Below are 12497 nucleotides of genomic sequence, written 5' to 3'. Positions count from 1 at the left end.
TATGAGGAAATTTGTTTTTCGTTTGTATAGGAGCCCCCCCTCTTAAAGTGGGGAGGGGTCCTTATTTACCATAGAAAATATTCTTGCCCTCGAAAACTTTCACATGCCAAATTTTGTTCCATTTGCTTGATTAGTTATTCAGTTATGAGGAAATTTGTATTTCATGTGTATAGGATCCCCCCCTCCTAAAACGGGGAGGGGTCCCAATTCATCATAGAAAAGAGTCGGATTGGATTTTGGGTTGGATTTTAACCCTTAATTGATCAACCAAAAATTCATCGCAATCTGTTTTACTGGGTACATGTGTACTCACTTTGTTGAATTTGGAATGTATGTAGTTTTTTGTCGAAAGGTTAGACCACTGCGACCATCATTTTGATCTATTGCGGTAATGGATGTATTTTTTTTTTTTTTTGTATGGACTCATCACTGCGACCAGTATAGTTAGATCTATTGTGATATCGCCCGGGTGTTTGCTGTATGACCTGCACTGCATTTATTTGCTATAATCGCTATTGAGTGAGCGATATGCTTATTGAATTTCATGCGTGCTTGTGTGTAATTGGGTTTTACCCTTCTTTCAATGCTTTCTCTACTTTACCCACCTTGTTCCACATGATAGCGCTGTCCCCAATTATAGCCATCCCTGGCACTGCACACCAGTGCATTTAACTATAAGGGTCTCATTTTGCACTGTCAATAGGCCTTATCGGGATAACATAGAATGCAGCATTAAGGAAGGGCAAAATGAGGGGCCTGAGAATAAACCGATTTGGAATGGACTTGGACTTGAATTTGGATTCAGTTTAGATTGACTTAGATTGAATTTTGATTTAAATAGATTGAATTCCAATGAGTACGAATGAACCTCAATATTTTCAACACCATTGTATTATACAGACTTTTTTTGTACATAAAAGCCACTCATTACTACTGGACACTCCGTGCCGATCATGAGAAACGCCGTTTTGAAGCAAACGACTCTCAATTTCTCATTTAAAATCAAGAGAAAAATTATATTTTCTTGGAAGCCTGAGCTTCCAATGTAAAGGCACTTTGCACTTGCGGATGTGCCTAAACAATTTATAATAAAGTTTTTCTTAACAGTGTTGCCGACTTTTCAAGTTTCCACATGACTAATATTACTATAGTTATGTCATGGGGACGGGATTTTTCGAACATTCAAAATTTCGTGTATCTTTGTAATGATTATAATTTTTGTAACAGATTCACAGCTAAGATATGGATTTCCAAAAATTTCATGTTAAACCATTCTCCTGCTAATTGTATTTATATAATGTTTATTGGAATCCAAAAAAATAACCAACAATAACAATTGCGTTTGATTCCGCAATCGAAGACAAAGATTGCCAACATTACGCTTAGTCAGGGTAACGCCCCACTGGCACTATCTATTATATTTACATCCGACAGACGCCGCCGTGTATTTCACCACTGCACTCACTGGTGCATGCAGTTTGTGGATGCAGCTTACTCATATACCGCTTCGTCACTACCGACTGGGTGTACTGGTTTGCACTAGGTTACGAAATTCTGCGAAGCGAGTTGATATCATTTGCCAAGAATTCGAAACGATTTTGATGCATGGCTCACAGCGAATATCTACATCGGTTTTCGATTTTTGAGTAAACTTTGGGTTGGCCATGAAGCCGATAATCTTTAGATATAGCTTAATTTAAAGCACCAAGGCCTATTATAATGCTTTAGGTTATACATTATTTAAAACATGTTTATCAGTTTGTTTTTGCAGAGTAACGACTCGTTGTCAAACCCATACTATAATGTTGATATGACTCGAGGCCACTGTCAAGTTTATTTTTAGTAACTTATCTTGTTCGACAGCCGCACAAGTAGAGAATGACGAATTTATTATTATTTAGGATAGACGTCCTAATTGGTCGTTTGAGTGGGTAAGACTGAAATCACGTTAAACTTATTTACCCACTGAAAAACTACTGGTAAAGCTCCGATATAATTCCACAGCGACAACCCTGGACAACGTTATCAGCCTGTTATCGGTGGCACCAATCTCGATTATGTCACTGCAAGTGGTTGAAAATTTAGCACCCAAACTTGAGGTGTGTTGAGTCCTGTTGTAGGTGTCATTGAACACCGGTCTACATAAGGGAGGTATGAATTATTATTACAGGAAGCACATAGTAAGACCAATGAAGTCGCAGACGGAAAACTACTGTGCGGAGATAATGACAACTCAATGGAGTTTCTTTCGGCTTTACAGTCTTAAAAAGCAACAAAACAGGACCGCAGCAGGATTTCTTCGCTAAAAAGAACTGCTTGAACAGTTGTCCACCGTCGCCATACCATTCTTTGGCGGCAACTACCCGATGATGACGACAAGAAACATGGCTTTTGTATTCTTAAGAATATTAGACTGCATTAGACTCTGTAAAACGGATTGCTACCAGGTGTGTAGAAGTGCCAAAGAAAATGACACGATTCTATTTTTTGAAGTGTCAACCATATACCTACAAATGGTGCGTTGAACTAGAGGCAACATATTAAATCCACAAGCCAGTTAGAAACAAATTCTGGGAAACAAATTCGAATTTTCAATGATTGCGCAAGAAAGGATGAAGAAATGCATGATCATCAACGTAAAGTGCGGCGGTGCACTAAACTTTAGATAATAGCTCTTATCAGATAGCTGGCGCATTCCATGTCAGGAGGCGCCACCTAGGCAGATGATAATATGGCAATTCCATGAAAAAAGCACTATGTGTACTGGTTCATTTTTTTTATTTGGTGCATTACCATTTTTACCAATTTTTGGCTTCATACCTCCTCTTTAAAAATATATAATCTTTGAATGACTGATCTGATTTTAATAATGTTGGTAATAAACAAAAAGTAATTTGATAGGCTTCCGCGAAAAATTTTTTAATTGGGTTTATAATTTCTGGAACAAAAAGTTTTTATATTTTTATAGAAACTAGGTTTGTTATATAACATTTCAAAAGTTCTGTTTTTTTTTGCGTTTGACATACATTTTTTTACGAAACAAGTTGTGACAGTTCAACGCAGACGCATGATGTTTTATTTTCATCTGCAAATGCCAAACATTGAAAATAGGAAATTTTTTGAACTGATAATTTTTCGATATACAGACAAAAAATATTGAGTGAGGAACCGGCAGGTGAGATTCTAACCCGTAGCTTTCGATTGCCGGTTAGGTGTAATTCCATTATACCACTGCGCCACCCAGCTATTAAGTAGTCTACTATCTAGTTTTGTTGTGCTCTTCCAATTTTACCATTCTCCACACACTTACTCAGCGAGAGTATTGTTTTTGATTGGCTACCCTTGATTCTGCCGCGCACATGATAGATAATTATTTACTCGGTTAGTGCGGTAGAAACAACGGCAATCAGTTGGCGCCATCGTTAGCAGCAAGCTTTTTGGTGTACCACCACCATTAAAGACAAGCATCAGTAACGTAGTGCCAACTCGTAGAGTTACATAGCGTTAGAGGTACATTTAGGTGTTTTGGTCATATATACCGGTTATCTCTGTTATAGTGAATCTAGTGATTATTACATCAAAAAAGTGTATTTTCGCCGAAATGATTGCAAATTAGGTTGCGTACCTCTAATTCGCTCTCAGTTAGACGTGAGGCAACGCACGCGGGTTATGGCTATGGCTAAATATGAAATTTAAAATACTTATTATGAAAAACGCAATTCAAACCTCAGAATGCAAAACATGAAAATAAAAAAAAACACGAAAAAAATATAAAAAACAAGCAGAAAATAGCATATAGAAATAAAAATTGTTATATAAAAAAGACAATGTAAAAGAGAAAATAAAAATGGGCAACAGCAGATTAAAAATTTGATTGTGTTAAAAAATGAAAGAAAATAATATTAGAAGTTAACAAATAGTGAATAGAAAATAGATAACATTAGACGTTGTTATCGACTTTAATGGTTAATCGTTTGCATGAGCCGAGAAAACCTAAGTGTAAATAATAGATAACAGTGAAGAAAGAAAAGAAAATCTAAAATAAAGAATAGAACATAAAAAATACAAAAACAAGAGAATTGTATTTAAAAACAAGAAGACAACAATACAAAGAAGATTTAATTTAAAATATGTAGTTTAAATATTTGAAAATTGAAAGTTGAAAATAGAAAATGGACAAAAGAAAATACAACAGAAAATAAAGAATTTAAAAATAAAATAGCAAATCAGAAATAGAAGGTAATGAACATAACAGATTAAGACTCTTAAGCGAAGACTTATTACAAGCCAGATAATTTAAAAAAGAGAGTAAAAGTAGAGAGTAAATATAAAAGAATAAATCGAAATTAAATAAACAGCAAACAGAGAATAAAAACTACAAATTAGAAAATAGAAAAAATAAATTTATAAACTACGAAGGGAAAATAGACGATAAAGCAATAGACGGATAATAGACTCGTCTATGGAGTTGGCAGCACCTTCTCAGAATTCAATGAAACTTTGTGTGTGTAAAGAGTTCATCTAAATAAGCAACTTTTCATACTTAGTTTTTCCGAAATTGGTCTATAGATTAACTTTTGGAAAGGCGCAGTTTTTTCTCTTATTTTTTATAAAAAATATTACTCGAAAACTAGGAAATACTGAAGTCCCATTTTTTCCGGTAAGGGCTTGAAAAAATTTTTGTTAGGAAAACTTTTTTCCCTTCAATTTGACCATTTTGCTATGTATGGAAGACGTGTACTCCATATAATTATCTATCTTCAGAAAAGATTGATTATTAGTTTTTAAAATGCTTTTTTTATGAAAATTCTGAATATTTTCTAAAAGTCACTCGTAGGACATTTTTTGTAGGTGCTATAATTTTCGGAAATGCTAAAATACCTTTTTACCAGTAAGAACTTGGCGTAAAATTTGTCAAAAGAAAATAAAGAATTAAAAACAGCTGATAGAGAATAGGGATTATTCTTTCCTGTGAAGAATGAATGTAGAATATAATATATGAAGTGAATATGAAATGAAAAATAGAAATAAAAATATCAAAAATTAAATAAAATACAAAAAGCATAAATAATTGGTAGTGTGAAGAGAGAACAGAAAATACAATGATGAATAGAGAATAAAGATTATAAAATAAAGATTGGAAATAAAAGGTAAAAAAAACAAAATTAAAAAGCGAGAAAAAATCTGTTCAGAATAAAAACAGAGAAAAACGGAATTTAAAACCGAAATTAAAAAGGAAATAAAACCTAGGAATAACACATTGTAATAAAAAGTAAATTATGGTAACTACAGAAAAGAAGATAAACCTTTTCGTGAAAAGTACCATTTCGCGGATTTCGAGGAACGGATCACAGTTCCTTACTCGCTCGTTCAGATTGTGAAATTTAAGGAAAATAATAGAGGCCAGCAGACCTAGGAAAACAAAGAAACCTAGACAGAGGTGATTTCTGCGGGAAAGCTGCCCCCGCAGTGGTCGGGGCTTTCGATCTTCGCGGCCTACAGCCGTCTTGCCCTGATTCATCTAGTGATACTAAAGGTAGTTTTTGGTATTTTATGGAAGAGTCTAAAATTTCTCGAGTTCGATTAGTTTTTGAGTTAGGCAGAAATTTGTGTTTCATTTGTATGAGAGCCCCTCTTCCCAGAGGGGGGACCGGTTTTAAACCACCATAGACAAATATCCTGGCCTCAAAAACCCTCACATGCCATGGTTCCATTTACTTGTTTAAGAAATTTGTGTTTCATTTGTATGAGAGCCCCTATTAGAGGGGGAGGGGTCTGAAACCACCATAGAAAAAAAGTTCTCGAATTATGTAGAAATTTGTATTTCATTTGTATGGTAATCCCCCTCTCAAAGAGGGGAGAAGTCTTAAACCACCATAGAAAGAAATCTTGACTCCAAAAACCCCCACATGCCAAATTTAGTTCCATTGGCTGGATTAATTCTGGAGTTATGAGGAAATTTGTATTTCATTTATATGAGAACCCCCCTATTAGAGGGGGAGAGGTCTCGAACCACCGCAGAAAACATTTCTGCCTCCAGAAACTCCCACATGCTAAGTTTGGTTTAATTTGTTTGATTAGTTTTCAAGTTATGCAGAAATTTGTGTTTCATTTGTATGGGTGCCTCCCTCTTAGAGGGGGGAAGAGGTCTCAAACCACCATAGAAAAAGTTCCTGCCTTCCAGAATCGTCACATACCAAATTTGGCTCCATTTGCTTGATTAGTTCTGGATTTAGCAGGAAATTTGTGTTTAAATTGTATGCGAGCCCCCCTTTTAGAGGGGGAGAAAAAATCTGTTTCCGGAAACTCTCACATGCTAAGTTTAGTTTCATTTGCCTAATTAGCTCTCGAGTTATGCAGAAATTTGCGTTTCATTTGTGTGTGACCCCCCCCCCCCCTCGTACAGGCAGGAGGAATTTCTAACTATCATAAGAACCTTTCCCGACCCCAGAAACCCCTGCATACAAATTTTCACGCCGATCGGTTCAGTAGTTTCCGAGGCTATAAGAAACATACATACAGACAGACAGAAATTCATTTTTATAGGTATACATAGATAGATAGATAGAAAGATAGATAAAATTAGAGAGAGAGAGAGAGTTTAAATTAAGATAAAATTACAGAGTTTGACGACTAAATATTATAAAGTAATAAAATCTATACCTATAAAAATGGATTTCTGTCTGTCTGTCTGTCTGTCCGTATGTTCCTTATAGAATCGAAAACTACTGAACCGATCGGCGTGAAAATATGCATATAGGGGTTTATGGGGCCAGGGAAGATTCTTATGATGGTGAGAGACCCCTCCCCCCACTAAGAGGGGAGGCTCCCAAACAAATGTAACACAAATTTCCTCATAACTCTAGAACTAATCAAGCAAATGGAACCAAATTTAGCATGTGGGTGTTTTTGAAGGCAATTTTTTTCTATGGTGAATTGAGACTCCTTCCCTCTTTAGGAGGGGAATAATGACCCCTCTCCCTTTTAATAGGGGGGGCTTCCATACAAATGAAATACAAAGTTCCTCATAACTCGAGAACTAATCAAGCAAATGGAACCAAATTTGACATGTGAGTGTTTTTAAAGACAAGAATTTTTTCTATGGTTAATTGAAACCTCTCCCCACTTTAGGAGGAGGGGCTCCTAAACAAATGAAATACAAATTTCCTCATAACTAGAGAACTAATTAATTAAATGGAACCATATTTGGCATGTGGGTGTTTTTGGAGGCATGAATTTTTTTTAAGATGATGAAATAGGCCCCTTACCTTTTTAGGAGGGGGGCTCCCATACAAATGAAATACAAATTTCCTCATAATAATCCTCATCCAGAACTAATCAAGCAAATGGAACCAAATTTGGTATGTGGGGGGTCTTGGATGCAGGATTTTTTTTAATGATGGTTTGAGACCCCTCACCCCTGTGGTAGGGGGATAAGGACTCTAATACAAATAAAACAGAAATTTTTGCGTAACTAAAAAACTAATCGAACTCGAGAAATTTTAGACTCTTTCATAAAACGTTAATCAATTACAAGACCACGAAAAACTATCAATAGTAATATTAGATAATTCAGCGCGAGACGGCCACAGGCCGCGAGTGTTACCGGCGACCTGCCGTCGGAAGCGCCGGCCACTGCAGGGGGCAGCTCCCCGTAGAGATTACCTCTATCTAGGTTTATTTATTTTCCTAGATCTACTGACCTCTATTATTTTCCTTCAGTTGGGTCACCCCTGCGAAATGGTACTTTCTACGAAAAGATTTACCATGAAATGGTACATCCCGCGTAAGGTTTTTCGCGAAATGGTATTCTGCGAAACTGTATATTCCGCGTTATGGTCAACCGAGAATTGGTGTTCCGCAAAATGGTTTTCGGCGAAATGGTTTGTAATGATGGCGAATATTTAAATGCTATCCGCTTTATTTTATCAGGCTAAGCAATGAGGGGAGTTGTTTTCTACTTTACTATGAGGAAAATTTGTATATTAAAACACCCATGAACTCCCCAGAAGCTTGCAAAACTCAAGATTGTGACAAAGGTCATCCGAGATTCACGATTTATGTACAACACAGTTTAATTTGTGGCAATACGAAGTTTTTCGGGTCAGCTAGTGGAAATATAAAAATACGAATTTGAAAAGCCGTGAAAGAGAATAGACAGTCAATGGAGGATAGAAAATATAAAGTATAAAAAAGAAACTTAAAGCTGGAAACTTTATTAAAGACTGTCGAAAGAAAACAGAAAAAAAGGAATATAGAAAAAGGCGAACGAGCCGCAGACTTTTGAAATAAAGAATAAAATCAGCAGAAAAATAGAGAATTGAAGTTTAGTAAAGGATTTATAAAAGTGTAGAACGAATGAAGATTATAAAATAAGGAATGATAAACATAAAATAAAAACCAAATATAAAAAATTCAGTGTTGAGTATAAGAGAAGAGTGAAAATGGAATAGAAAATATAAGGTAAAAATAGAAAACTGAAAACCAGATCTATAAAAGTAAAGAGTAATTGAAATATAGAGAGTATAACGCAAAGAAAACAAGAAATAATAACAAAAAATACAAAACTGAAAAAAGGGAAAACAAAAGAGTGAAAATATAGAAAGTACTTAGCAAATAAAATTTTAAATATGATATTCTAAAATTGGAAATTGAAATTTGGACAAAATCAACATTTAAAATTTAAGGATCGAAATTGTAACTATAATTTTTAAATCCAAAATTCAGATGTTTAGATTCAAAATGCAAATTTTTAAACTCAAATTCCGAATCAATTCTCTAGTGCTCAGGTTTGCTCTTAGTTTTTATGACTTTTTCAACTTTCGCACGAACATTCTTTCAGATTAACGTTATAAATCAAACTATGCATTTGAAAGGAGGGATTAGACTATAATAAGAAGGTATGATAGAACTTTAATAAGATATAAAATTTGATCTCTGTTTTATATAATATTAGAGTTTTATTTTTTTACAGCGGTTTTGCGCCCTTTTTAGGGTTCATGTTTTGATTGTTATTTAACCCGACATCTACAAGAAAAAACTATATTTAATGACAGTTGTTTTACTGTTACGCTATAATATTTTCATGAAGCTAATTTAAAACGTATTTCTGTTTGTTTATTCCTATTTCAGATAACGAGGATCTGTACCCTCTATAAAAACAAGTAAGTGAAAATACAAGGAATCATAAATTGTTATTATTATAATTATATTAATGTATGCTATTGAAGTGTTAAAATACTTTTGTACACTTATGAATCTATATTCAACATGATGTTGATCGCGTGAAGGAGCTAAACTAAACACATTCCACAATTTTAAATTACTCAGTGGGAGTTCCCTGGTTTCCTGATAAGAGCTTAATTTTGAAGGCGGTGGATGGTTCCTTTCAACGTTATCAGCTTCGACGGGTGATTGTAATTTGGTTGCGTAGCAGCAAATCATTCGCGTTGCGTTGCGATTTTCAGTGATTCAAACGGTACTGCCAGCCAGAGTACTCTGGCGAAATTCGCATGGAACCTAATTTTCTTCGCAGACATATAGCAATCACAGAATGCAGCAGTAGCATAAATTTGTTTCTTGAATCACTAGGAAGGTTGCCGCATGCTTGACGCATCGTGCAAAACCACAATATACGTAAAAAGTTTAGATACGGGAATGTCGGTGCTCTCTATATAATCTCGAGTGCTAGAGGCAATCCTGTCCTGTAATCGCACTGTCTGTCTGAAAATCAAAGTCTTAGTCAGTCTCAGTCAGTCAGCCAGTCCGAATATTTGCGTCTGCACCGAAGGCAACAAAAAAAACAATACACCGAAATGGTTACCGCCGCGTCAGAATCCATTAAGACGGTGAATTTGATACCCGTGTGGGCCCTGTACTGACATTCTTCCTTTCTAACCCACCAATCGAGACAAGATATGTAGAGAAGTTTTATCACAAACCTCCCCTCTTCTCTCCTGAAGATTTTCGCAACGGATGCTTTTATGTAGCTGTTGATGCAAAGGCAAAAAAGAACCTTCGCAATAAGAAATAATGATAACAACCGATACCTCCCGGCTGCGACGAGCTTTTTGGTATGGATCAGAATATTGCAACAACCTGAATTTGTCAACTGATAGGGGATCCGCCAGTGATTGCTAACAATTGCGCTAACAATTCAGCAATTGTTTAAAGAGACTACTTTAAGGTAACTAACATTGATAATTTCCATGACCTTTCAATTCTGGCTGAAAGGCAAATTACTGCAAATTTTCAAGCTTAAAAAACGGTGTAATATCTACCCAGCGAATTTATTTTCTCTATGTCTAATAGCTGGTAGCAGTACATGACAACCACATAGGGTAAGGAACGAGTTAAGCAGTGTTACCTATTTTAATCAGTTGAACATAAATGATCCGAAAATGCACTTTTTTATTCATATTTTCAAAATCTTTTGATAGGATCATCTTCACAAATCACTTAACCATACATTTGATTCACACAAACACAATTTACTGGGTTTCCGACAAGAAATATGATGAATTAAAAATTGTTGTTCAAAAACGTACATTTTTCAGCTGCTCTTCAGCAATCGCCACCTCGCTACTAACGAATTCATCAAATTTTCAGCACTGATTACAACCACTCTGAAAGTCAAGCACTCAATTGTCACATACCATATTATTCACTCTCTTTTTTTCTATTATCTAAGGCTTTGTCACTAGCCAAAAGTTTTATTATTTTCTAACAAAACTGAAAACAAATTCTGAATTGACGGAACCTGTTCACCACTAGCAGCAGCTGCAGCGCAACTGATGAGCTATCGTGTTGCCAAGACACTGTTTCGGTTCTGGAAATAAGAATTTTAAGTTTGAAATTAACTGAAACCTCCTATGGTGAAAACGTGGTTCAATACTTTCAAGAGAAATGTATGTTCATAATTAATTTTTCTTTATTAAAAACAACACAAAAGACAGCTTTTTCAATAATTTTCGAAGATTTTCTCAGTGATTTAATAAAGCAACGATGTGTTTCAATGTTATTTGCTTTGACAACACTGTTCTGAGTCGGATCGTTTGTACTGCTATATGTTTACCTCTTTTGTTCTCCCGCCATCCTTATGAACAGCGAGTGAGACGTCAAACTCGCAGTTTCCCTTAAGAACACCAGAGAATAAAAGAGACGACGAATACCGTTTGCCGAACGGTGCGGTGAGTGTATGCCCCGATAAACAATTTAGACAGATGGCATTTTACGCATCTATGCCGATAGGCTATGCCGATTACGCATCAGATGCCGATTAGTAGGTCGCGGATAGGAACGCGAACTTACTGAATAGGGGGAAAAGTTCGAGGGATTTTTTAAGGGGACGTAAAAAAATTCAGATTTCAGGATTGCTTAAAAAAGCACCTTGCGGGTGAAAATGGGTTCGGTCTGTTCAAAATTAGTTCCGCTGCTCCAACTTTTAAAGCGAAAAATCAGAAGTTTAGCTCAAGAATAGTGTCTTCCAATGGTAACAGCTTGAAGAACTAAAGATAGCAAGAAGATTGGTATGCTGATATCCCCCACTTAGTCAACCCATCGCTTGTAATAAGGTAAAACAATCAGTGACCCGCTTAGACTGCTTAAAACTAGTTCTTTACCCTAGTTGAATTTCACTGCGAATGGAAAGCACGCATTATTGCGAATGGAGAAATTACTATACTAGTTATAGAGTTTTAACAGATTTCATATGGCTTCAAATATTAAAGGGTTGCTAGGAAGATAATTTCGTTTTTTTTTTGAAAAAAAAACTAAATGGCGGTTTTTTTCCAACTGGCTGCACTACTCTCAATTGGCATTTCTATTGTGATAACGTAAAAGTTGCGGAAAGTTTCCCTTGTTTCGCCCCTCTGCCGAATTAACATGAAGTAAAACAGGCAATTGTAACACTGTACCATGACATTATTGGGGACACTGTTGTCGTCATTCTGTTCGTTGCATGATTTTTATTAGCATAAAATTTCGCCCCTACCAATTACTTGAAATGAAAAAAAGTCTTATGTACCATTTTAAATGTACCTTTCTCAATGAAAATAAAAATATTTTCAGCAAATTAACAAAAAAATGCACCCAAGGTCCATTATCGTTAATTACACCCTTTGGAATTTTTAGCATTGCATTGGTGGGGCCTCGCCGGTAGAGAAGGACATCAAATAGATGCCTAAGTAGGAATCTAAAAAAGTGCCCAGCAGCAGCAAAGGCAGTATTTACGCGAAGAACGAACGTTATGAGCAAAAAATGAAAGGAAATGTGCTGTCGCACTATGTTATTACACATGTCTGATGATGCACAATAAAACTACGGTTTATCGTGGGTACGAGTATTTCTCGTCTTGGGCAGTGTTTTTTGTTTGTTTGTTTGTTCATTATATGAATGTGTGGTGCGGCCGAATAAAATTCACTGTGCTATGCTCCTTAATAACGGGAATAAATTGTTAATGAAAAATTATATTCTTACTTTCCTTTTGCCAGCTTAAA

General features: G+C 35.6%; 1 protein-coding gene across 1 annotated transcript in view; it reads left to right on the top strand.

Moving 5' to 3' along the window:
* LOC128732582 (myc protein) overlaps positions 1-12497 on the top strand; it is a 168737-nt gene that overhangs the window by 64296 nt on the left and 91944 nt on the right. The window contains exon 2 of the mRNA XM_053825865.1: positions 9133-9164. The gene's annotated coding sequence lies outside the window, so the exon portion shown is untranslated. The remainder of the gene's footprint in view (positions 1-9132; positions 9165-12497) is intronic.

The sequence above is a fragment of the Sabethes cyaneus genome, chromosome 1, assembly GCF_943734655.1.
Source record: "Sabethes cyaneus chromosome 1, idSabCyanKW18_F2, whole genome shotgun sequence".
In the NCBI taxonomy this organism is placed as follows: domain Eukaryota; kingdom Metazoa; phylum Arthropoda; class Insecta; order Diptera; family Culicidae; genus Sabethes; species Sabethes cyaneus.
The sequence above is the reverse complement of the archived record's forward strand: the minus strand, read 5'-3'. Positions and strand labels throughout refer to the sequence as shown.